This window comes from Vombatus ursinus, unplaced genomic scaffold (genome assembly GCF_900497805.2).
Source record: "Vombatus ursinus unplaced genomic scaffold, bare-nosed wombat genome assembly UNPS02014791.1, whole genome shotgun sequence".
In the NCBI taxonomy this organism is placed as follows: domain Eukaryota; kingdom Metazoa; phylum Chordata; class Mammalia; order Diprotodontia; family Vombatidae; genus Vombatus; species Vombatus ursinus.
In genome coordinates, this window is record NW_020954569.1 from 76,397,388 (window position 1) to 76,422,404 (window position 25,017).

The 25,017-nt window shown below is 36.0% G+C and overlaps 1 protein-coding gene across 4 annotated transcripts in view; it reads left to right on the plus strand.

Moving 5' to 3' along the window:
* The window catches only part of WDR7 (WD repeat domain 7), a 458,806-nt gene that overhangs the window by 136,493 nt on the left and 297,296 nt on the right, over positions 1-25,017 (plus strand). The gene's annotated exons all lie outside the window — the stretch shown is intronic.

Consider the following 25,017-nt stretch of genomic DNA (forward strand, 5'->3'; position numbering starts at 1 on the left):
ATTGTTTCATTCTTGGTACCTTGTTCTCAGGGCCTAGAACAGTGGCACATAGTAGTAGTTTAATAAATGCTTTTAAATTATTTTTTAAATGTAAATACTTTGTTGAAATATGTGAAGGTACTTATATTTTAATATGAGAGATTGATATGTTAAAGGGAGATTGGAGGAGAGTACAAAATCAAGAAACAACGTAGCTCAAGCTATAAAAAAGGAGAGGTAAAGTAATGAGTAGTTATCATGGCATATAGTTAGAAAATGTCTATTTGGGGAAGACTTTTTTAAGCTATGTGTTCAAGAAGTTGGTGGGAATAAATTGAGGCAAAGAGAAGTTTTCCTGGAAAACAATTTTGAAGGTGGGAAAGGGAGGCCGAATCTGTATTTGAAATGGTTTAGGGCATGGCAGGTTATCAAATTTGGGGAATAGAGTAGAGGAGAGTTATGGGAGATAAAGTACAAAGGTAGGGTAGCCCCAGATTAGAGAAGACTTTGAATACTAAGTAAAATTACTGGAGTCTTATCTGGTAGGCTTTAGGGAGTCATCAGAAGGTCTTAACAGAGTAGTAATATAAGGTTAATTTCAATTGTGGTATGAAGAATGGATTAGAGGGAAAACAGACTGGGTTCCAGAATACCTGTTAGGAACCTATTGGAGCAATAATTTCCTAATCCCTTCCGATCCATCATTGAACTGAAATTGCTCTTTTCAAGATTACTAATGTTTTCTTCATTCTTAGCAATGCAGTAACTAGCCAACCACAGTTCCAGAGTCAGACATTTAATAAATAGTTTTTGGGTTAGATTGGTACAAAGAGAGCCTGCCTAGTTTGGTGGTAGTAGAAACAGAAAAGTTAGGGATAAGTTTAAGAGATAATTAAGCAATGTGGAAAAAATAGAAGGGGTGCTTTTTTGGTAGTCAGCGGACCCGAGTTTGAACTTTGGATTTGCTACTTATTAGGTAAATAACCTGGGGCAAGTGATTTAACATCTAAGGGCCTCTGTTTCCTTATTTCTAAAATGAAGGGGTAGAAACAGTTCAGTTCTAGGTTCCTTCTAGACATTATGAGGTTTGAATTATATGAAAGTGGACTTGTGAGGACTTGGCAGCTGATTGTATGTGGAAGATGAGGGAGAGGGTAAAATCATTGATGACTTGAACGTGTTGTGGCTAGGTATATAATGGTTCCATTGAAGAAAATGGGGTCATAGAAGGAGGTGTTTGGAATGTGCCCCAAATGTGGCATGTAGTTCATGGGAGAGAATGTAATAGATCTAGGTTTTGTTTTTTTTAAATACAGTGGTAGGATTGGCCAGAAATAGCAGTGAGTGGCACTGCTGTACTGTTAACAGGCCAAGAATTTTTGAACCCTCATACTGTAATTTATAACCTCCCATAAATTTGTTTATTGCAGAGTGGAGAGCCTGGGGTCAGCCAGTAACAAGATCTATAATTTAATAAAGGATAAAAAAAAAAGACTTATTTAAAATGGTTATCTTGGGGTTAGTAGGCGATCCATTTTAACTATCATACCAAATTTTAAAAAATATTGTATGTCATTCTTCAGTATTAGAATCATAGAATTTTAGAGCTGGAAAGAACCTTAGAGATTACTTATTCATTCTATTTATTATACAGATAAGAGAACTAAATGGTTAAGTTACTTGCCCAAGGTCATACAACCCTGACCTTAACTTTATTGGTTTCTTGAAAGGAAATATTACCTGAGCATGACCTAAGAACTGACCATATACCTCTCCTGTTCAAAACTTTTAGGGCCCTATTGCCTGTAATAAAATATGCCCTCATTATACTGGCATGTCTCACTCCATATTATCTTTCCAATCTTGTTTCATACTAGATCCCTTTATAAACTTGATGTTTGAGCAGCTTTTAATTGCTAATTTCACTATGATCTTGTCTAGTACTTTCCTAACTTCTTATAGTCACATGGTCTATGCTTGGAACTGGATTCCAACTCTGGAATTCATTAGGTGGGAGACCATTTGGAGATTATTTATTTCCTGAATCTCAGTTTTCTTTTCCATAAAATGGAAATTGTTTTCATGGAGTTAGGGTGGGAAAAGCATTTTGTAAAGCTGAAAAAACCCTGAACACTTGTGAGTTGTTGCTGGAATGTATTCCTTCCTCACCTCTATATATTGAAATCTTATTTTTTTCTTCAAGTTTTATCCAAGCTGTTGGCTTCTCCATGAATCATTACTTGATCCTTACTTTGTACTTCTCTTTTGCCTCTATATTCTGCCTAGTATCACCCATATTTGTGTACAAATGTAATGCCTATTAGGATTGTTAAGCCCCTTGAGGGCAGGAACTATGCTCCTTTTCATTTTTGTACCCTCAATATCTAACACATAGTAGATATTTTTTAATTGAATTGAATCACAACTAATGAAAAGATGTTTGAGACTTTGGAATACTGGATTTTAGAAATCTGTAGCTAAAGGATAGTTTTCTCTTTTTCCTGGCAATACCCAGGCCATTCCCGGAAGTGATACACATGAATTCTGAGGATGATAGTAGGGGTGAAAGGAAAATATAGTGCTTAGATACTCCTTTAAAAATAATTTGTGGCCAAATATAGGTCTTTGGCCATCTCTTATTTCATCTACTAAGTGAGGAGAGTTAGTTAGTATTGTCTCTATGTTGTGTTTCATCGAGTCCTTATAGGTTTAAAAATTTTTATTATAGACAATCTTCAACAAAGACAAAAAAAAAACCTTACACAATATGGAATAGAATCTTATGTAAAACCTCTTTCCTATAACAGCATAGTCCCAAACAAATGGCGGAAAACAAATAGTATGTTGGTTCTGTGTCCCTTTCTAAGGCTCCTTTGGTTTTTTGGTTTTGTTTTTTGCATAGCTATATTTATTCCATATGTAGCTATGGTTCTATAACTTAACCTCACTTCATGTAAGTCTTTCCATATTTCTTTGTAATCATAGTTTTTGCTTTTTATTCTACCTATGGCCTCAGATGTTAGTAGAGAAATGCCCAAAGTTAGGCAAGGAGCAATAGGAATGAGAGGTCCTAATGCAAGGAGGCAAATTTGACCTTATAGATATCAGTATAAAGAAATTCATGAAGTAGGATGACATTTGTGCCTTGACTGTAACTCTTGATGGGTATACATTATTCAGAGGAAATCAAGATATATCAAATATGGACATGGAAATGCAATATAATAAGATGGTATACTCTTGTGGAAAGCCAGGGACCAAATCAGGTAAATGTAATAGAGAACATTTGGATAAATATCAGTGAATGGAGAAAAAAGTAGGTTTTTTTATCAAAGTATATTTCAGTTATCCACACATCTGCCAGAGCTGTCTTTCTACCAAAAGCAGGGCTGCTAATGACTTTTGGCTTGACTTAGTGATATTTACATCCTTTGAAAGGAGGAGGAACCAACAAAGAGAAATTCTCTGCTGGATCTGATTCTCCCACACAGGAAGGCAAGAGAATACTGGTTACTGTGGTGGAAATGATATTAGCTTTGGTGGAAATAATCACTCCCTCCTAGAGCTTGTAATGGAATAGGCAAGGGAAGGAATGATAAGCATTCCAGATTTTGTGAAAGCAGATTTCAGAGGATTCAAAAGAAGGATAGGTATGATCCCATAGACTAAAATGTTATAGGGAAGTCATCCCAGGAGGGATGAAAAAATCTCAAGAATTAAATTTTGAAGACACAAAAGGAAATAATTCCAATGAGAAGGAAAAATGGACATTGTCTAAGGAGTGTGTTATGGATGGACTTAAATTTTTTTTTTCCAGCGAGACAATTGGGGTTCTGGGGTCACACAGCTAGTAAGTGTCAAGTGTCTGGTCTGAGACTGGATTTGAACTCAGGTCCTCCGGACTCCAGGGCTGGTGCTCTATCCACTGCAGCACCTAGCTGCCCTGGACTTAAATTTTTAAAAGATAAATGTATAATAAAAGCAAGGAATGAGTGTGGCAGGAGACTGTAAAAATAATGTCAAATGTTCTAAGGTTTAAATTAGATGAGGCTGAGGGAAACTGAGGATAGCAAAAAAGGTTTGTTTAATAAAAGGTACATTGGGGGAAATTGGAGATAAGATTGCCACTTGGGATGAATACGGTAAATGTAACTGACAACAGACAAAAGACTGAGATGCTCAAGCTTAATTTTTTTTTTCTGCCAAGGAGAATGATCTTTGCATTTGAAATGACAGAACAAAAATGACTAATAGTGAGATATACCTGAAATAAATGAACAGGATAGTAAGAAAGCACCTACCTGCTCTTTATGAATTCAAGTCACCTTGCCTAAATGTACTACATCTTGAAGTACTGAAAGAACTAGTAGGTGTAGTTGACCTGGGTAAGATGACTTGAATTCACAAAAAATTGTAAATTGATTGCTGAGCAACTGTAAGTGATATTCAGAAGATTGTGGAGAATGAGAGGTTCCACAGGATTGGAAGAGGCAGATGTCCTGATTTACAAAAAAGGGGGAAGAGAACAGAATCTTCAAATTATAACTTCAGTTCTATGTGCAGTTCGGTGGTGTAGTGGATTGAACGCCAGACTTTAGAGTCACGAAGACCAGGGTTCAGTTCTTGCACTAGCTTTGTAACCTGGGGCAGATCACTTAACCTCTGTCCCAGTTTTCTCATATGTAAAATGGGAATACTAGTAATAGCCTCTACTTCACAGCTGGTGAGCGTTAAATGAGATAAAATATAAAGGGCTTTGCAAACTGTAAATTACAGGGAAAACTAAACTAGAAAGAGAAGCAGTGATTATCAAGAGCCAGCAGTGGTTTCATCAAAATAGGTCATTGAATACTTATTTACTTTTAAAAATAGAGTTATTAAGCCAGCAGGTAAGGAGAATGCTATAATACAGTTTGACTGGCTTGTAGCAAAGTATTTGATGATGATCTCATACTTTCATTATGGAAATATGGAAAGATATGGACTGCATGTTAATATAATTAGATGGATTTATAACTGGTTAAATGGCTAGACTCAAAAAGTAGACGTAATTAATTGTTCGCTATTAACTTGGCAAGTTTCCAGTGGAGGGTCCCAGGAATCTGTGGTTTTAAACCTTTTTTTCCAACAACTTGGATAAAGGTTTATATAGCTTGCTCATCAAATTTGCAGATGACACAAAACTGGGAGCGATAGCTAACATAATGGCTGACAGGATCCAGAAAGGTGTCAACAGACTAGAGCATTAAGCTTGATCTAAAAAAATGGATTTTAATAGGGAAAAATGTAAAATTTTATGCTTGGTTAAAAGAAACAACCCCAAATTCCACAAGTATAGAATGAGATGGGCAAAGTTAGATTTGGGCAGTTTGTATGAAAAAGAACTCAGGGTCTCAGTGAAGTGTAACCAAATGTTAGCCAGCAGTGAGATATAGAAGCCTAGAAGAGAATCCAGTCCAGCTCTGTGTGAAGAGAATCATAGTGAACATGAATGAGGAGGAGGCAATAGTCCTTTTCTATTCTGTCAGACCAGTTGTGGAATATTGTTTCATTCTTAGTGCTGCAGTTTAAGACAGACATGGATAAGCTGAAAAGTGTCCAGAGGAGGACTAACAGGATGGTGAAGGTCTATGAGCTCATGCTATATGAGAATGATGGAAGGAACTGGGGATGTTTAACCAGGAAAAGAGAGGAGTCTTGTTCTTAAGTCCAAGGTGTCTCAGAAGTCTTAGTGAAGTTTTAAGCTCTGTCAGTTCAGGTAAGCAACCCTGGTAGAGATACAGCCTTGCAACTGCATTGCAGGTACTGTAACCCTCCAGCTAGTATGGCTATTGAAGTCAAAGAAAAGAAAGTTCTTGACGCCAAATGGTTCAACATCAGAAATGGATATGGTTTCTATTCATTGAAATGATGCTAAAGATGATGTATTACCATCTGCTTTGCTGCTGCTTTCTAAAGGCCACTGGGCCTTTCTATCGAACTTGCAACTGAAATTTCCTACAGATGTTGTCTCCCTCTATTAGAATGTGAGTTCAATGTGAATAGGGATTCTCTTGCTTTTATATTTTTTTTCAGTTTTTCACATAGTTTTTTGAACAGCATTTAATAAATGCTTTTTCATTCATTCATTCATTCTTATCTTATGGTAGCTTTAGTAAAGTTATTCATATCAATTATAATCATGTGATATTAACTAATTTATATGTACTGAATATTTTAGGAATCACGATTATTGAACATGGTGCCCAAAGTTGCCTTTAAAGGATTAAAAGAGCTTTTTTTATCTTATGAATTATTGTACTGTCACTAAAGTAGTTACGTTAATTAACTATATGTGTGTGAGTGTGTGTATGTTTACTACTGAGATGAACACTATTATTAGTTTCACAAAGATTTTGAATGTAGTATGCTAGAAGACAAATAATGCTATATTACCTTTCTTTTAGAACATAGTTTTGATCATTTCAAATATTTTCCATATTAGAACTTTTCAGAAAGCCTTTTAAGAAATGAAGTTAGTTTAGTTCATACACTGATGCTTCCTTTTCCTTTCATTCTGTGTGGAAGCTACTATAAGGTAAATAAATACTAATGATTCACTCTCATGTGCCTTTCTTCAGTCATGCTTAGAGACCTAAGAGGGTGTGAGGCCACAAACATAATTATTTCTGATATCTTGTATTTTACCTGCTCATAGAGGCCAATCTTTTCTTTTCCTTTGGTTCTAAATATATGTAAGCCATTTTTATTATATAAACCAAGATTTCTTTTAATAAGCATGCACTTGTAATTTTTTTTTTGCAGTAATGAGCAATGCAGTTCTAACACTTTTACTTTCTCTCAGATATTTATAAAAGGAATATGCAGCATAATGTTTAATACATATTGATGTCAAAAAGCATAGCCCTTTGTTTTTCTTGTCTGTCTTTTTAGCTTCCTTTGTGTTAAGGTTACTAGGGTCAGGATTATTTTTTTCTTTCTCCCTTTCTTGGGTACAGAGCAGGAATTCTTTGTTCCATGAAAACCAATCTAGTAAATGTTCAGGATTGAATTTCAGTAAGCCATACTGTATTACCTACTTGTTTAATTTGAAATTGAAATTATTTTTTTTTTTTGATGATTCTTAGGTAATGGTCATCCTGAGCACTAATGTAGATGGATAAAAATAAAAATAGAATACATATACACATACACATGCTACAGATGATAAGAATTGGCAGTGGAAAAATCTATTTTGGTTGGTAAAAATAATTTGAACCTTAGAACATTTGTTGGATGGTAGATATTTGCAAGAATGTTTGCAGATAAAAGAACTACTGAAAGGAGTTTAGTTTTGTTTTCTCTAAGACCCAGGGTTATAGCAAATCCTTTTCTTTTGTCAGTTTTCAAGAAGAACAAAATTTGGTTATGCAGTGTTTGTTCGTTAAATGGTGATTTAAGGCCAACTGTGTTCAAGTTACTGTGATGGAGTCTAGGGGATACAAAGCTCTGGGACAAGTTTAGTTTGGTGTTTGTGGCATGGCAAAATGTATAATAATTATTTATTTTCATGGCAAAATGTGATTGACTGGAAAGGAGAGGCATTATGGTATATTGAAAGGCACTGACTTTGGATCCTGCCTTTTGGAAAAATTATTTCACTCTGAGCCTACATACTGATTCTTTCTCAAACACTGTAATCACTCAGTTCCTCAACTTACTCATCTACTGTGATCTTCTCCTCCATCCCACCTCAGCTACACACAAAATGGTCAAACTGTTGATCTTGCCATTACCAACAAACGTGATGTGGATACCATCTCTCTGTTTAAGAATTCCAAAATCCTCTTATCTAATTATAATCTGTTGTTTTTTCACCTTTCCCTCTTTCACCTCCCTCCCTTACAAAATCCTACTTTTTGTCTGAACCATGACCTTCAAACGCTTGATTCCTCAATTCTCTCCCATGCTATCTCCCCTGTACTAGTCATTCCATCCTCTTTTTCCCCATCTTGATCCCTTGGTGAACCAATTAAACTCTACCCTGTACTCTTCTCTTAAATCCCTAGCCTTCTTATCAGATTGCTGATTATGCCCAGCTAAGCCTCAGTTGACATCACTCAGCCTTGGATTACTTCCACCATTTGCCACCTTTGTTCTTGCACATGTTGCTGAACAAAGATGGAGAAGACTGCATAATCACATTGACCGGTTCTACTACAAATTATCTCTCTTCTCCCCTCTTCCTAATTTCCTATCAGTCAGACACCTTCTGCCAATATCTCTTACTTTACCCCTATCCCATGTGATCAAATGAACTTAGTGTTTACTAAGGCTAATTTCCCCACTTCAAAAAAATTTACTTACACACACACACACACACACACACACACACACACACACAATATGAAAAATTTCCCAATTACATGTTAAAACAATTTTTTAACATTTTTTTTTTTGAGTTTTGAGTTCCAAATTCTATCTCTCTCTCCTGTCTCTCCCCCCTGTCTGAAACAGTAAGCAGTCAGATATAGGTTATACATGTTCAGTCGTGTAAAACATTTCCATAGTAGTCATTTTGTACAAGAAAACTCGAGTAAAAAAAATGAAAGAAAGTGAAAAATAGCATACATCAGTCTGTGTTCAGACAATATCAGTTCTTTCTTTGGAGGTGGATAGTATGCTTCATCATTAAGGATTCTGGATTATTGTACTACTGATAATAGTTAAGTCATTCACAGATTTCATCATACAATATTGCTGTTACTGTGTACAATGTTCTCCTGGTTCTGCTCACTTCATTTTGTATCAGTTCTTGTAAGTCTTTCCAGGTTTTTCTGAAATCTTCCTGCTTGTTATTTCTTACAGCACAATAATATTCATCACAATCATATATACCACAACTTATTTAGCCATTTCCCAATTGATTGGCATCCCTTCGATTTCCAATTCTTAGCCACCACAAAAAGAGTTGCTATAGATATTTTTGTACAAATAAGTCCCTTTTCCCCCTCCCTTCCCCTACCTATGTCTTTGGGATATAGACCCAGTACTCATATTTCTGGGTCAAGGGATATGCACAGTTTTGTAGACCTTTGTATATAGTTCCAAATTGCTCTCCAGAATGGTTGGATCAGTTGGCAACTCCACCAACAGTGCATTGCTGTCCCAGTTTTCCCACATGTCCTCCAACATTTATTATTTTCCTTTTCTGTCTTAGCCAGTCTGTTAGGTATGAGGTGGTACCTCATAATTGTTTTAATTTGCATTTCTCTAATCAATAGTGATTTAGATGATTTTATCATATGACTATAGATAGCTTTGATTTCTTTCTGAAAACTGCCTATTCATATCCTTTGACCATTTATCAGTTGGGGAATGACTTGTATTTTTAAAAGTTTTTACTCAATTCTATATATATTTCAGAAATGACGCCTTTATCAGAGATACTGGTTGCAAATTTTTTTCCCCCAATTTTCTACTTTCCTTTTAATTTTGATTACATTCCCATTTCATCCCATCTCCTCCAACAGATTGTCCTTACTCTTTCACTTCTTTTCAATTTGAATCTCTTTACAGGCTTATTCCATACTGCCTACAAACATGCCTATGTCTTTCCCTTCCTGAAAAAAATCTTTACTTGATCCTTCCAGATCTGCTAACTATCATCCTCTATTTTTTCTGCCTTTGCAGCTAAACTCTTCAAAAAGTCATCTACAATAGGTACCTCCACTTTCTCTCCTTTCACTCTTTTCTTAACCTCTTACAATCCAGCTTCTGATCTTTTCATTCCACTGAAATTGTTCTTTTTAAAGTTACTTATGATCTCTTTGTTGTCAGATTTAATGACCTTTTCTTGGTCCTCATTGTCTTTGCCCTCTCTGCAGACTTTGACACTGTTGACTTCTTTCTCTTCCTTGATATTCTCTTCTCTTTAGGTTTTTGGGATCCTGCTGTCTCCTGGGTCTTGTCCTACCTCTGTGACCATTCCTCTGTCTCCTCTGATAGATCCTCCTCCAGATCACACTCTAACCATGGGTGTCCCTCAGGGTTCTGTCCTGGCCCCTCTTTTCTTTCCCTCTCTACCACTTCACTTGGTCATCTCATCAGCTGCCATGAATTTAATTACCATGTATATACTGATGATTCTCAAATCTACCTATCTTACCAGGAACTCTGCTGATCTCCAACTGGTTTTCAAACATTTTAAACTGGATGTCTAATAGACACCTTAAACTCTACGTGTCCCAAATGGAGCTCAATTATCTTTCCCCCTAAGTTCTCCTACCCTCCTAGCTTCCCTATTAGGGCAACATTACCCTCCTAGTACCTTTTACAGTCTCAAAGTCAACTGGACTCATCACTATCTCCCCCACCCCCACCCCAATCTCATCTTTTGCATGGCTTGTTAATTTCACATTTGCAACATCTCTTGTACACATCTCCTTATCTCCTCTGACACTGCCCCCGCTCTAGAGCAGGTTCTCATCACCTCATGCCTGAATTATTACAATAACCTGCTAGTGGGGTCTGCCAGTTTAAAGTCTCTCCCCATTCTGTTCCATCCTCCATTCAGCCACTAAGTGATTTTTGTGAAACACTAGTCTGATCATTGGCCCCTGCTGCCCTCCCAGCCATTCAGTGGCTCCCTATTTCCTCCAGGATCAAATGCAAAATACTGTGTTTAGCATTCAAACCTCTTGATAACCTAGTCCCCTCTCACCTTTCCAGTCTTCTCTAACTCTTCTATCCAGTGACACTGGCCTCCTGGCTATTCCATAAACAAAATACTCCATCTCTCAGCTCTGGGCATTTTCTCTGGATGCCCCCATACCTAGAACTCTTTCCCCCCCTCATCTCTGCCTGCTGACCTCCCTGGCTTAAGGTCCCAACTAAAATCCTACCTCCTACAGGAAGTCTCCCTTAACACCTTTTAATTCTATGACTTCCCTCTGTGAATTATTTTCTACTTATTCTCTATATAGTTTATTTTATATTGTATATATTTGTTTTCACGTTGTCTTCTCCATTAGATTGTAAGCTCCTTGGGGGCAAGGACTGTCTTTTGTCTCTTTCTGTATCCCTGGTATTTATATTTAGCACAGTCCCTGGCACATAGTAGGCACTTAATAATGTTTACTGATTGATTATCTTAAAATAAGGCTAATGATTCTTGCATTGTATACCTCAAAGGGTTCATAGGATTATAGATTTGTATCTCAAAGGGATTTTGGAGATGCCTTTTCTGGTCTACTTACAATGAAGAAACTGAGGTTTTAAGTTAAGTGGCTTAAGGTTGCACAGATTCTAAGAGGTAGGATTTAAATTCAGTTCCTCTGGCTCCAAATCGAATATTCTTTCCACTGTCCCATCTTGCGTCTCATCAGGAAAGTGTTTTGTAAACCACCAAGTGCCATATAAATGTTATATAAACTTTTCTTCCTCATCGTCTTCTTTGGTTCCATAAAAAGGCAAGATCTTGGCAAAGTTCTACCAGGAATTTCTTGAGGAGAATGAATGATAAAGCATATAGCATATAGCAGGTCCCAATACTGCTAAGCACTGGGGATTTTCATCTTCCACTAGAGATAAGAATGCAAGCAAGTAAGACAGTACTTACCTCTATGGAACTTACATTCTAATAGGGTAAAATAGTGCCTAGAGGAGAGCACTGGCCAGGAAAGAGTATTTTAGGCAGGATAGTCAAAGAGAATGGTGATTGGAGCATACCAGAAATGATAGACATTATTTCTTTGAATGATATTTTTGATTGTGATTCTAAGAGCTAGAGGTTGAAGTTAAGGGGACAGGGGTGTGAGGGAGGTATGGAATGGAGGTGGCCAGGATGTGGGAGGGGTAAACCTGGTAGCAGAGCCAGAGGAGGTTAATGCTTACTTATCAGAGCCTAAACTTAAAAAGATGGGAGCTGGATTTCCTGTGGAGGAAGTGACTAAAGATAAGACAATGTTGCATAGAGATGAGTGGGAAATGGTGACCTTGCAGCATAGCATAGGGGAAAGGGAATGAAAAAAAATTAAGATGTACTAATACCTTTTGCTTTTACATCACAGTCATTTCTGGGCATACCTTTTTCCCTACCCCAGTTTGAACTCTCATTTGTAATAAAGAAAGCAAAAAACCCTCACATAGTAACATTTGAAAATGTATAAAACCTTTTGGTCTAGTAATCCCTTACTTAGCTACTGTGAGATAGGAGGTTTATATTACCTCTTTCCTGAGACCCTTTTGGTGGTTTTATTTCCCCTGGTTATTCAGAGTTTGGCTTCCTTTTAGGAATCTTTTATTTTCCATTTTAAGTAATTGCATACTTTATTCTTCTGGTTCTGCCTTTTTCACTCCTCATCATTTCATGTAAGATTTCATGTATTTCTCTGTATTCCTCTTATTTGTTATTTCTTACTGCATAGTAATATTCAATTACATTCACCTACCATGGTTTTTTCAGCCGTTCCTTAAGAGATATTCACCCGCTTGGTTTCTTAGCACGCTCCTACCTTGGAGGAAACCTTCTTGCTATCACAAGACACTACTATGAAGATTTTCATTTATATGAAGCCTTTCTATTTTTGGCTTCTCTGTAGTGTGAGCCTAGTAGTGAGATCATTGATTCAAACAATTTAATGATTTCTTTTGCATCATTCCAACTTGTTTTCCAGTACAGGTATCAGTTTACAGCTCTACCAATAGTGAGCCTGTCTTCCCCAAGGCCCTCTACTACATATTATTTGTGTGTGTGTTGGACAACTTTGCCAAGTTGTAAGGTGTGTGGTGACAGCTACAAGTATTTGAATTTACATTTATTTGTAACATAGTTTACATGATCAGATATTGATACCCGAAATTCTTTTGGAAAATGCTTCCTTATATCTTTAGTCTTCTGTCTCTTGGGTGATGTCTACCTTAATTGTGTTTCTATGGAAAAATGGTCAAGACTTTGGGAACAGTTTTAAAGTGTGGGGGAACTGTGTGTACAATGAGAGTAGAGAGTGAGAATGGGGATCCTAATGTGGTCCAGTGTGCTGGGAATATAATCATAGTAATAAAAGCAGTTTTAAAGTTAGGTAAGTATTTTATGTTCTCTTGTTTGAGCTTCACAGCAATCCTGGGAAGTTGGTACTACAGATGTTGTTGTTCCCATTCTATACATGAGATAAGAGAGGTTCTGAGAGTTTCAGTAACTTGCTTATGATTATAATCCTCTAGTAATCCTTAGAGGCAGAATTTGAGGCCTTCCTAACTACAAGTTAATTACTCTATCCTTTACCTCATGCTGCTTCTTTATTATGAAGTGTATAAAAAAGAATATTATGAATTAAATCTAGAAGCATAGGTTGGAAGGCCCTGAATGCCAGGATCAGGAGTTTTATGTTTTAACCTTAGACAATGGGGTAACATTGACATTTTTTTTTAGTAAAGGGAGCAATATAGATAGTAAAAATATTAAGTAAGTAAAGTAGTACATTAAAATTACTTGTCCAGCTGTTGGATACATTGATTGAAAAGGGGGGATAGGCAGATAGCAGTCAGTGAGACTGCTTTAGAAACTACTGTAATTGCCTAGTTAATGAAGGCCTCAACCTGAATGGATCTGAAATGGTGATAGTGGATGGGGAAGCAATGACAAGTACACTAACAAGTTTGGGTAACTATTTAGATTGAGGGAGGGAGGCAGTGTCAGAGAGTAGAAAGTATCAAAGATCACTTACATTATGAACCTAGGTGGCTGGGAATATGACTGTATCACCAACAGAAATGCAATTGAGGGGAGGTCAAGATTTAAGTGGAGTGGGGAGGGATAATTTATGTTTGGAATTTAAGCTAGCCCAGTTTACTACAAAGCTTTAGGTTTAATCCTTTAAGGGTGATCATGTTTAAAAATTCCTTTCATTTTTTATAGCTTTGTGTGTGGCTGAGGTAGAGTAGAGGAGAAGGTCCTGGTAGGTGAGTAGGTTGAGGAACTGAGTGGTTATAGTGTTTGAGGAGAATCATTATACAGGGTAAGGGTGAAGTGATTTTTAGTAGAAAACTTGTGGAAATGTATTTTGTTTTCTTATATACAGAATGTTGACCGTATTTTAACCTTTTATTAATGATTTTTGATCATTATTACAAGTGTGAATTATATTGTTGTTTTCAGTCCTCAGTGGCTACTGAAGTGGCCTTTCTACATGAAAAGGCTATAGATTTTTTTTTACCATAATTATAGAATGTTAAAAAAAGGTCATTAATAATACAAATTCATTTTACCGATGAGTAACTTATGGCTTTAAAAATCCTTATGTCTGTTGCTTATATTTTTGTTCCATTTCTTCCCTATTTCTCAAATTTGATTTTTTTTCTGATTGTAATATGACTTCCTTTATCCTTCTTTCTTGTAGTCTATAATTTGTTGCTTCTGATTTAATGTGCTGTGAAACCAGACAACCAAACTTCTTAGAATTTTGTGAGTCACAAGGTTCTACGTGAGGGCTTTAGGGACTCTCCAGTAAGCAAAGTCCATGAGCTTTAGTGCATGGTCTTTGTAACATCTCTTTTGGGAGCAGGGAGGCCATTTAAGTTTTCTGTCTGCTTATTGCTTAAGTTCTAAGTAGGTGATGTATTAATGTAGTTCTCTAAGTTACTCTGAATTTTTTTATTTTTTGAAGGAAGAAATGTTTTGTTAATGGAGGGCAGTTTTTTTTAATTAGTCTAATTCTGGCAGTCTACGTTTACAACTCACTGAAGTATGTATATGTTAGACAGTTTTTCCTAGACCATTTAGAAATTTCAAAATAGTCTTTCAAAACAATTTTTTTCAGTGATTTTTGCAGTATGATTAACAAGGAAAAGTAGTAATTAAAAATTGGGGTAATGAGCAAAAACCACTTCGTGTTCTGAGATGTTTTCTTTATTGTCTAAGGGTATGGTGGTGAAATGCTAGTGATTCATTGGAATAAAAGAGATGTGCTTTTGTCTTTATTCCCAGAGACAGAGCTATTGAACTTAATTTTAAATAGTCCAGACTGGTCATGTATTTTATACTGTTAAGCTCTTCTATTGATTTAGGTTTGGCACCGTCCCTAATGGAGTAACAATGGGACTTTTCTCCTATCATTCACAGCTATCTAATAAAATTGTTTTGTTCTATACAGTATGAATTTGAGTAGGTCATCTTCCAGCATCCTTTTAGGTTTCTCCATTTGTTGCAAATCTGTCATAACCTGGATTATTAGAATATTTCAATGACAAATTCACTTTTAGAACATTAGTGGAGGTACTTAGTAAATTATGCTTCATCAAGATGTATTAGATGCGCCTAATTGCACCGTATGTGATACTGTATATAAGAAGTTAGGACCTCTGCTTGTCCCTCCCTTCTGAACTTGAGGCTCTAAGTCTCTACTCTGTGACCACTGTCTTGTGTGGAAGTTGATGTAGCAAGTCTGATATCCAGTTGCACAAACAAGGGAGCACACAATGTTTTTCTTCATTGTGTTGTGATTTCTAGAAATGGAAAAGTGGAAAGGATTTTGCTGTTAATCTCTAGGAGAGTTGTGAACATTTCAGAGTCTTCAGGATTATGGAGTCTTTGGTCTTGGTACCTCTCTGGTCTCTCCATCTGGGGAGTAGAGGAGGTCTTTTTGTTCTTTGGAATACCACTGTAGTTACAAAGCTTCCCTATCATTTCCCTTTTCTCCACCTCTTTCTCCTACCCACTTCCTTTCAGAAGAGCATTGTTCAATCTTTTGGAGCCACAGCAGATATTTTCCCAACTTTCAGCACCACTTCTGCCCTCTTGCCCCTTTCCTGCATGGCATAATCAATTTTCCTTGTGGTCAGTTTTCCCTGCCTTTTCTTCATGTATTCAGTTTTTGGTCTTTCTTTAGTTTAAGAATTTGAAGCATTTAAGCCCTGCGAAGTATATTTTATAAAGATAAAACTCATTTAGCCTGTGATGCCTTCTTTAATACAGCTCTAAAAATGGGGTGCAAAATCAAAATGTCTGATATACCTTTAACTGTAGGTCTTCTAGTGGCCCCTGCTATAATAAATGACCTAATATCAGTTGCTATGAAGAGTATGATATTGATTTGTGCCATTAGTCTCTTGCTGATTTGCTGAAGAACAGAATTTTATAATGCTAATGGGAATAAAGTGCTTTACAAAACACTGCACATGAATACTTGCAGTAGGAACAAGTGTCTACTAAGCTTTTAAAAATATATTTGCTTTGTTGTAATACAGATACTAATAATTTGTCAGAGTGCTGTTCTCTGTGTGTGTGTTTTTTTCCCCAGTGCATTATGTGGGGCTCATAACCTTTTGACATTTTAGCTATAATTAGTGAATAGTTACAAAACCAATTTTGATTGAAATATGAGTTAATACATTCTGTTATCATGTTACTAATTTTATTCTCCTTATGTTCCTGATTAATATGTGGGTTTATATTCTTTTAATACCTTAGTACAAAGCCCTGTCATGAAAATCTTTTGACTAGTCTGTTTTTGCTTTGAAGGGAAAGAACTTAAAAATGTCATTTTAAAAATTATATAAACTGTTTACTAAAATTAATGTTTCATTGGCTATTTGGATATTTTATTCCAGTATTTCCTGGTTGTCAGATAAATATGTCAAATCAGACTCTAAACATGATCTAGCTGTAAGCCTAATCTTATGTATTTTTTTTTGAGTCAAAGCACTACTGCTTTTAATTTAATTTTTTTTCTGTAGTAACTATTATCATGGCTATTTGTTGAAATGACTACTCATTTTAACATCAGATTGGATTTGGATATAAATCTATTGTGTATTTTAATGTTTGCATGATGTTTCATTGTGCAGTTTGCAAATTCAGTCAATTATTTTAGAACTAAAATGTACAAATATAAAGAATATTTTATTAAAATTGTTTTTTTATTGGATTTAAGCATGTAGTTTGATCTCAGACAAATTGAGATTGATTTACTTTCCTTAGGCCTGTTAAATGCCAATCCATTATCTATAACAGTACTCAGTATTTTTGTGATGATTTTGATTATATACATACTTTCTGTATTTGTTCTAAAACTTATCTGTCTCATAAAAGATTTTCTTTGGTTGTCTTGGACACAAAATTTACAATTGTAAGCTTGTATGTTACTTGTGGATTAAAAACATTGTACCTGTAGTCTATATCAATGCTGTAATCATAGTTCTGTTTGCATTTCTCTTATAAGTTCTTTAAATAACAGAAAAAAGGTAGACTGTTTATAGGCTAGAAAACACAACTTTTTGCAGAAGGTAAGAAGTTTCTATTCTTAAGTTGAATAGTATGTGTGAATTTACCTGCTGTTTGTAAGGGATCTTAACTCTGTGTATTATGTAAAGTAAAATCAAAGCATTGTATGAAATATACTTAAATTATGTAGATAGAGTAGTCAATTATTTGATTTCCAATTTCCCTAATACTCAAGCTATAGAACATATTATTAACTCATTACAACAAAAGTAAAGAATGGACATAATAAATAGCTGGCCACACCTTAACATTCCTACAAATTTATACAAGTGAGGAAAATTTTCTTCTCTACTTTCTGGAGTGTGGGGGGAGTGGGTGTTCAGGAAGGACTAACACCTCTGGTGTGAAGGCTTGCCGAGCCCTTTTCAGGTCTGCTCACCTACCTTTGGTGTCCACTTTCACCCAACTCTCACCTATGGCTCCAAGAAGTTGTAGCATTTACAGCGGCCACATCCGGGTAAAGCCATCTCAACAGATAGGCTGAACCAGGTTGAGGCTAACTGATGGGTCTCAAACCCATCGGTAAGTTAGGGGGATATCTCTACCTCGAGCGTGTGAAGACTTCCCCAGGTGGAATTGTTGGATAAGAACAGTTTGTTCCAATGGCCATGAAGGCAGCTGAAATAGGTGCTATGGAGCGCTTAGAGCTTGGTCAGGCATCGAAGACACCAAGGTCATTCACTGCATCTTGGGCCATTGCCAGTAGTCTTGACTTTTTTTCTTGCTACTGGATTTCAGTGACTCTGGAGGAGAGAATGAAGCTGGCAGTTTTAGGTAACTCTGCCTCTCCTAAATCCAATTCACACACAAGTCAAGACATCACCCGATGATGCCATTGGTCTTCTTTGAAAACAAAGAACAAACAACAGCTTTCTGCTAGGGATTAGTGACATGTCTTACTTAGGCAGTCCTAGAACAGAAGGGTAGAGTGATGAAATTATAATTGAAGACAAACTACAGCTAGGGGCAGAAAAATGAAATGGAACTAATTGCAGAATTTTGTCATGTTTGTCCTCTTTATCTAAAAAAGTCTTAGTGAAGAATATATATTTAACGTAGCTCTAAAATGAGCATTTAGTCTTGAAGAGTGACTTATTTTTCTTTAAGTGCTATTGAATGTAATGCTGCAGTGACTACAAGCTTTCCAAAATGAAGATAGATGGTTAAAGTGTTGCTAGCCGCCTTTCCAATTCCATTTCATGGATGCATGCTTGGAGGCCTTGCACCTTGCTTATTGCCCAGGAGAGGGAAGAATGGAGCTATCATACGGACTGTAACTCTGCAGAAATCTTGTCTATGCACTTCCTATCCCCTGACCTCCCGAGATTCTTTCTCTGTCCTTCCTATGCCCTAGTGGAAGAACTTCTTTGAAAAATAAAGGGTATTCTACTCTTTGGTATGAAAGGATTATTGAGTGATGACTGTAATGAATGACATAAATATAATCTATATTTTTTCATAATTTTTCCAATGTGCTAAATCAAATATGCTAAACTTCAAATGTGCTAAAATCAAATAATACTATAAACAACTCTTGCAATAAATTTTTTAAAGAAGTTGCTAATTAGGAAAAATTATGTATTCAAACATTCATGTAATGTGATTTGCACTGTGTGTTGACACACAATCTAATTTTATCTATAATCGTGTTGTGTATTTATGATGATTTAAAATCTTTGACAGAAGTAATTTTTATACATAGAACTTTGGCTTCTAAATATTATTTTCATAACATTTTGCAGCATGGATTAGTGAATGTTCATCGTGAGGACTTGTTAGTTTTCTATAACTATAATTGGATAATATATTAATATAGATTAGTATATGCTTGAATCAACTCCCCATAATAGATTTACCATAATCAACAATGACAGACTTCAGTGATAGTTTGTATTTGAACATCAGATTCAGTGAATTAATTATCCATTGATATGGTTGTATATGTAAATTTAGTAGTTCTAGTTTTGTTTTTAATGCCCTGGTAAATAAAATAAAGTTTCTAAAATAATATTCTAGGTAGAACCAAAAAATTTGATTCTGTGCCCTGTGGAAAAAGGGCATTAAAATCTGTTTTGCTTCTTTTTGTGCCCTTTATAGTTAAAAGGGCTATTGAGTTATATAGGCAGTCCATCATGCATTTGATTTCTATTATAATCATTTATTATGAGAGGCAGAATGGTGCAGTAGGTAGAGCTGGCCTTGCAGCCAGCAAAACTGGGTTCAAGTCTGGTCTCTGATACACTGGCTGGGTGACCCTGGGCAATTCATTTAACCTCTCAGTGCTCTAGGCAACTATAAGATGTAGAGATATTAAAAAGCATTGTGCCAGCCTGCATTGGTAGCGTTTATACCAATGAAATCACAATTCCAGAGTCTCTCCCTACCCGCCGCTCTCATACCCCTCCTTGTCCCTTTCCCTTTCCATCTCTCTCTACATTTATTATTTACCATCACCATCCATGACACTGTATTGTGAATGAGATTATGTTGAAAAACAATTAGAAAATATGCACCAGGAGTTTATAGTTCAGATATATAAGGAGCATGTTGTAGGTAGGTTAGCTTTCTTCACCATGAAACTGCCTTTGGCTAAAACATTGTAAAATATTACTTTCAGAGCTAGGCATGCTTCTTTTTTTAAAACTGCTTGTCATAACCACCATAAATAAGGAATAAGGCATAAAATGTAAATGTGCATAGTACATTGATCAGAGGCATCATGGAGTTTTATCCAAGAATAGAATTATAAAATCATAGAGTTGGAAGGTTGCTCAGATGCAGTCTGTTAAAACTCTTACCTGAACCAGTGGTCCCTTCAGTCTTTGCTTGAAAACCTCTAGTGCAACTCCCTGTCCCAGCTCATCCTGCTTTTGGATAGCCTTGGGTTGTTAAGATTTTCCTTGTATCAGTCACAAAGTTGCTTCCCTCTAACTTTCACCTATTGCTCTTAGTTCTGTGCTCTAGGTCGAAGTGGACAAATCGAATCTTTTTTTACATGTGACATCTCTCCTAGTGTTCGAAGATGGTTATCAGGTCCATCTTAAATATTCCCTTCTCCAAGGTAAACATTCTCATTTCTTTCAACTAATCTTAATATGATATGAGCTTCCCAGCTGTTTCTAGACCATGCTTTCTGTTCTTGGGCCCTATTCCTCTTGCTTTCCTTTCTGCTAGAACCTGGGCTTCTTTGGGCAAGGCCTCAAAACCACTTAATGTCCATTTTCTCACCATCCCTCCCGTCCTTTCCAGCAGTCTCTTTATATATTACCTTTCCACATGTAAACCCCTTGAGGTTAGGGACTGTTTTGCTGCTTGTATTTATGTCTCCACTGCTTAGCATAGTGCCTGGCATGTAATATACTTAATAAATATTTACTAATATTATTTAATTATTATTTTATTATCACCATTAATCATCATAAGTAATTGTTATATAATAGACAGTTAATTATCATTAATAATTAAGTTAATTATTAATTATTAATGATACTACTTAGTAACACAATAAATGCTTTATCCATTTTTCTATGATCCTCAGGCCCTTCACTATCCTTCTTGCCCTCCTCTAGATTTTTTTTGGTTTGGCAGTACCAGTGTGGCATCCAGAAATGAATGTAGTATACAAGATGTGGTCTTAATAGAGAATTGGTACTTCCCATGTTCTTAGACATTATGCCTCTTGTATTGTAGTTAAAGCATACACTCCTTTTTTTCCCCCCTGCCATATCAGCCTTTTGACTCATAAGGACCTTGTAATCTTTTTAAATCCCCAGATCTTTTTAATGTGACCTGCTCTCTAGCTGGAGGCATCTAGGTGGTGTGGTGGTCAGTGTCAGGCCTGGAGTCAAGAAGACTCATCTTCATGAGTTCAAATCTGGTCTGAGACACTTACTAACTTTGTGACCCTAGGGAAGTCACTTAACCCTGTTTGCCTCATCTGTAGAATGAGCTTAAGAAGGAAATGGCAAATTTTTCTAGTATCTTTGTCAAAAACCCCAAATGGGATCATGAAGAGTCAGATACTACTGAAAAGACTGAACAACAACACTCTCTTGCTATGCCTGCTCCATTTCAACTTCATTTCATTTCATTTATTATTTATTTCCACTTTAAGACTCTTACTAGATTTATCCCAGCATGTCGAGAAACTTGGGTTCTGACTCTGTCATCTCTCTTTTAATATATTCCATCCACCTTTGTAGATACCCTGTCTTTGATAAACATTTCAGCTGTGTCTTTATACAAGTCATTGAAAAAATGTTAAAATAGCTCAAGAACAAATATTTATCCTGAGCCACTTGACTAATGCTAGTGGACTTACAGCTTTGGGTCAGGCCATTTGACCAGTTGCAGATCCTTCTAATTATATTATTGTCTAGCCCACAACCTTTCATCTTTTTCATAAGAATGGCATGAAAATATCAAGAAAGGTTTTCTTAAATATATTGATAAAATTTTGATAAACTATATCTTCATCATCCTGGTTTTTTACGAGTCTACCGGTAACCCTGTAAAAAAAAGTAGATGGAGTTAGGCTTGGATGGTGTACTCTTTATTAAAACATTCTGAGCAAGTGATCGCCACCTCAATTTTCTCACAGCTCACTAACTATAAGAACTTTGCCAGGAATTGAAGTCCTAATCATGGGCTTGTGTTTTATAGGTTTTGCATTATTCCCTTTTTCTTGGAAAAGAGGACATTTGTCCTCCAATTCAGTAGCAACTATTCCTAGCATTATCTTTCAGAAATCACTGATAGTGTTTTGGTAATTACATCCACCAGTTCTTCTCTGTACTCTAAGATGTAGTTTGTCTATCCCTGGTGAATTGTTCATAAAACTAGATATTTTCTTTGTTGTTGTTGGATCAATCAGTCCATTTTTTTGTTGTTGAGTTGTTTTCAGTTGTGTCTGACTCATTGTGACCTCATTTAAGGTTTTCTTGGCAAAGATACTGGAGTGATTTGTCATTTTCTTCTCCAGCTCATTTTACAAATGAGGAAACTGAGGCAAACAAGGTTAAGTGACTTGCCTGAGGTCACATGGCTAGGAAATGTCTGAGGTTGAACTTGAACTCAGGTCTTCCTGATTCCAGGCACAGCACTCTTATTCACTGTGCCACCTAAGGTGCACTTAATCAGTCCAGTAAGAAGTGTTAAAATACAAGTGATGCATCAAGCACTGTGCTAGGGACTGGGGGTACAAAAACAAAAGATAGAATCAGGCTCACGTCTGAGAGGAAGCTGGTGAGGTCCCTTGATATTAATGTCTACAGAAGTGTGAAATATTTGGACCAAGAATTATAGATCTTCTTTGACTTTCCTACTTCGCAGTTTTGTAGAAAAACTGGTTTCTGTCCCTTTGCCTGACAGAACTGTTTTGTTTCATTATTGTGTGCATTACTATTTAAGGTGCTTTGAAGCTGGAAACCTACTTATCTTAAAGATTTTGGGGGTGGGTGGAATAAAATGAAATTAATTGAAAATAAATATGCCATAGATTTTTCTTTTTTTCTTTTCTTTTCTTTTCTTTTCTTTTCTTTCTTTTCTTTTCTTTTCTTTTCTCTTCTTTTCTTTTCTTTTCTTTCTTTTCTTTTCTTTTCCTTTTTGGTAAAAGGGATAAAGGCAAGAGGGTATTGCAAAATCAAACAGACTATGTTATTATTTGGCATGTTTATAAGAATAAATACTGCTCTGTCAAGTCAACAAGCATTTATTAAGGGCCTAATATGTCATAATTTTGAGCTCTTTTAAAACTCTTATAAAGCAATAAATTTAACTATTTACTTGCTATTTTTTTCCTAAGTCACTTCATGTGTTTACTTAGTAGAAAAGTTATTGAAACTTCTCTGAAGCTCTAGGGGGTTAAATGACTATCTTATTGTCACCCAGTTTTTAAGTGTCAGAGGCAGGATTCGAATTCTGGTCTTTGTCTCTAAGTCCAGTACTCTATACATTATTCCACACAACCTCTCACATCTTTTGTAGACTTCCTAAGGATAATAGTTGAGACAGATTGCTGCTACAACCACCTTTTAAATTTTATTTATTAATTTTTTTGCTGGTTGGGAATGGGAAGCATCGGAAGTTTATATTTGTTTTTCTTATGACCAGTGTAGCTTGCTTGATTATATATAGATTTCTGCTATATTGCTTGCCTTGGTCATTCTTCATTTCTTTTATAACTTTGTTTGTAAGTTAATTCTTTAAAAGCTCTTCTGTAAGCAGTGATTAGTGTTCCCTAAGTTAATTCAGCTCTGCACTCTCCTTTAAAGCATTGGCTAGATATGAATAGTCTTTGAAATGAATTGTGAGATTTAATCAGTGTAATGTAGTGGAATAATGACATGCTTCTATGAATGCATTACACTCATTACAGTATATGAAAGTGAATTTCTTCTGCAGTTTAATAGTGCTTAGTCATTTTTTTCTAGGTGGAAGTGAATATATTTTATACAACTACCTCCCTGTTTTGATCAGAAGTCTTTATTAATTAAGTATTCATTTAGTGTCTTAAAACATGAAAGTTTGTATTTTAAGGAAGTAATTAGAAGCTAATTATATTGATGCTTTTATTACTAAAAAAGGTTGCATAAGTAACATGAATGTTCTGCATGTAATACCATATCGTTGGTCTCCCCTTCCCCCATGATGTAAGAACTCACAAATTAATAATAAATTTGCTAAGTAATAAAAATACACTTTAATGTTGAATCATACTGAACTAAATAGCATAATTTTATGCCACCTGATGTACCTAGATATATAAACAAAAAAATATGGAAAGCACATACAAGTAATTTGTAGTTCAAATTTAAGAGTGAGAATGGGAATTCTAATAGCTGGGACCATCTAGAAAAAGCCTGGTCTAGAAGGTAGTGCTTGAGGAGAGCAGTTGCACGGAGGACAACCTCTGCAAAGGTGCTGTGGTAGAAGATGGAATGTTGTCTATGGGGAACAGCATGTAAACCCACCTGATTGGAAGACAGAGTGTAGTGGATGAGTTAGGGAGGGGAAGTTAATTAGAAATAGGTCTGGAAAGACAGATTGGTGTCAGATTGTAAAGGACTGTAAATGATAGATAAAAGGAGGCTCGATTTTTTTTCCCCTTACAACATTAGGAAGTCTATGAAGCCTTTTGAGTAAAGAGTGATATACTCAAACTTATGTTTTAGAAATGTTAATTTGGTGTGGGGCGGGGGGAGGGAAATTGAAGAAGGGAGGAAATGGAAACAAGGAAACAAATTAGAGGACTATTATAGTAGTCCAGGGGGAGAAAATGAGGACCTGAACTAGAGTCACGGCCAGGTGAGTGGAGAAAAGGGGAACAATTTGAGAAGTTTTGTGCAGATAGACTGGACAGGATTTGACAACTAATTGTATCTTAATGGTGAGGGAAAGTGAAGATGAACTGAACTTGGGAACCTGGGTAATTGGAAGGATAGTGGTAACAAAAGTAGAGAAATTAGGAAGGGGGTGATGAGGGTTTAGAAGGAAAGATAAAGGCATTTTTGCTTATGTTGAATTTAATATACTTATGGGACATCATGACGAAGAAGTCCAATAGACAGTTGGTAATGTCCAGAGAGAGAGAGATTTTTGTTGACTCTATCTACTGAGTGTCTAATGTGGATATGAATTCAATTCAGTAAACGTTTGTTAGTCAGTAAACATTTATTAAGTTCTACTATGTGCCAAGTGCTGTGTACGATTGTAAGTTTAAAAAAAAGAGAGAGAGAGAAGAAGAAAGAAAAACATTCCTGCCCTCAAAGAACTTATAT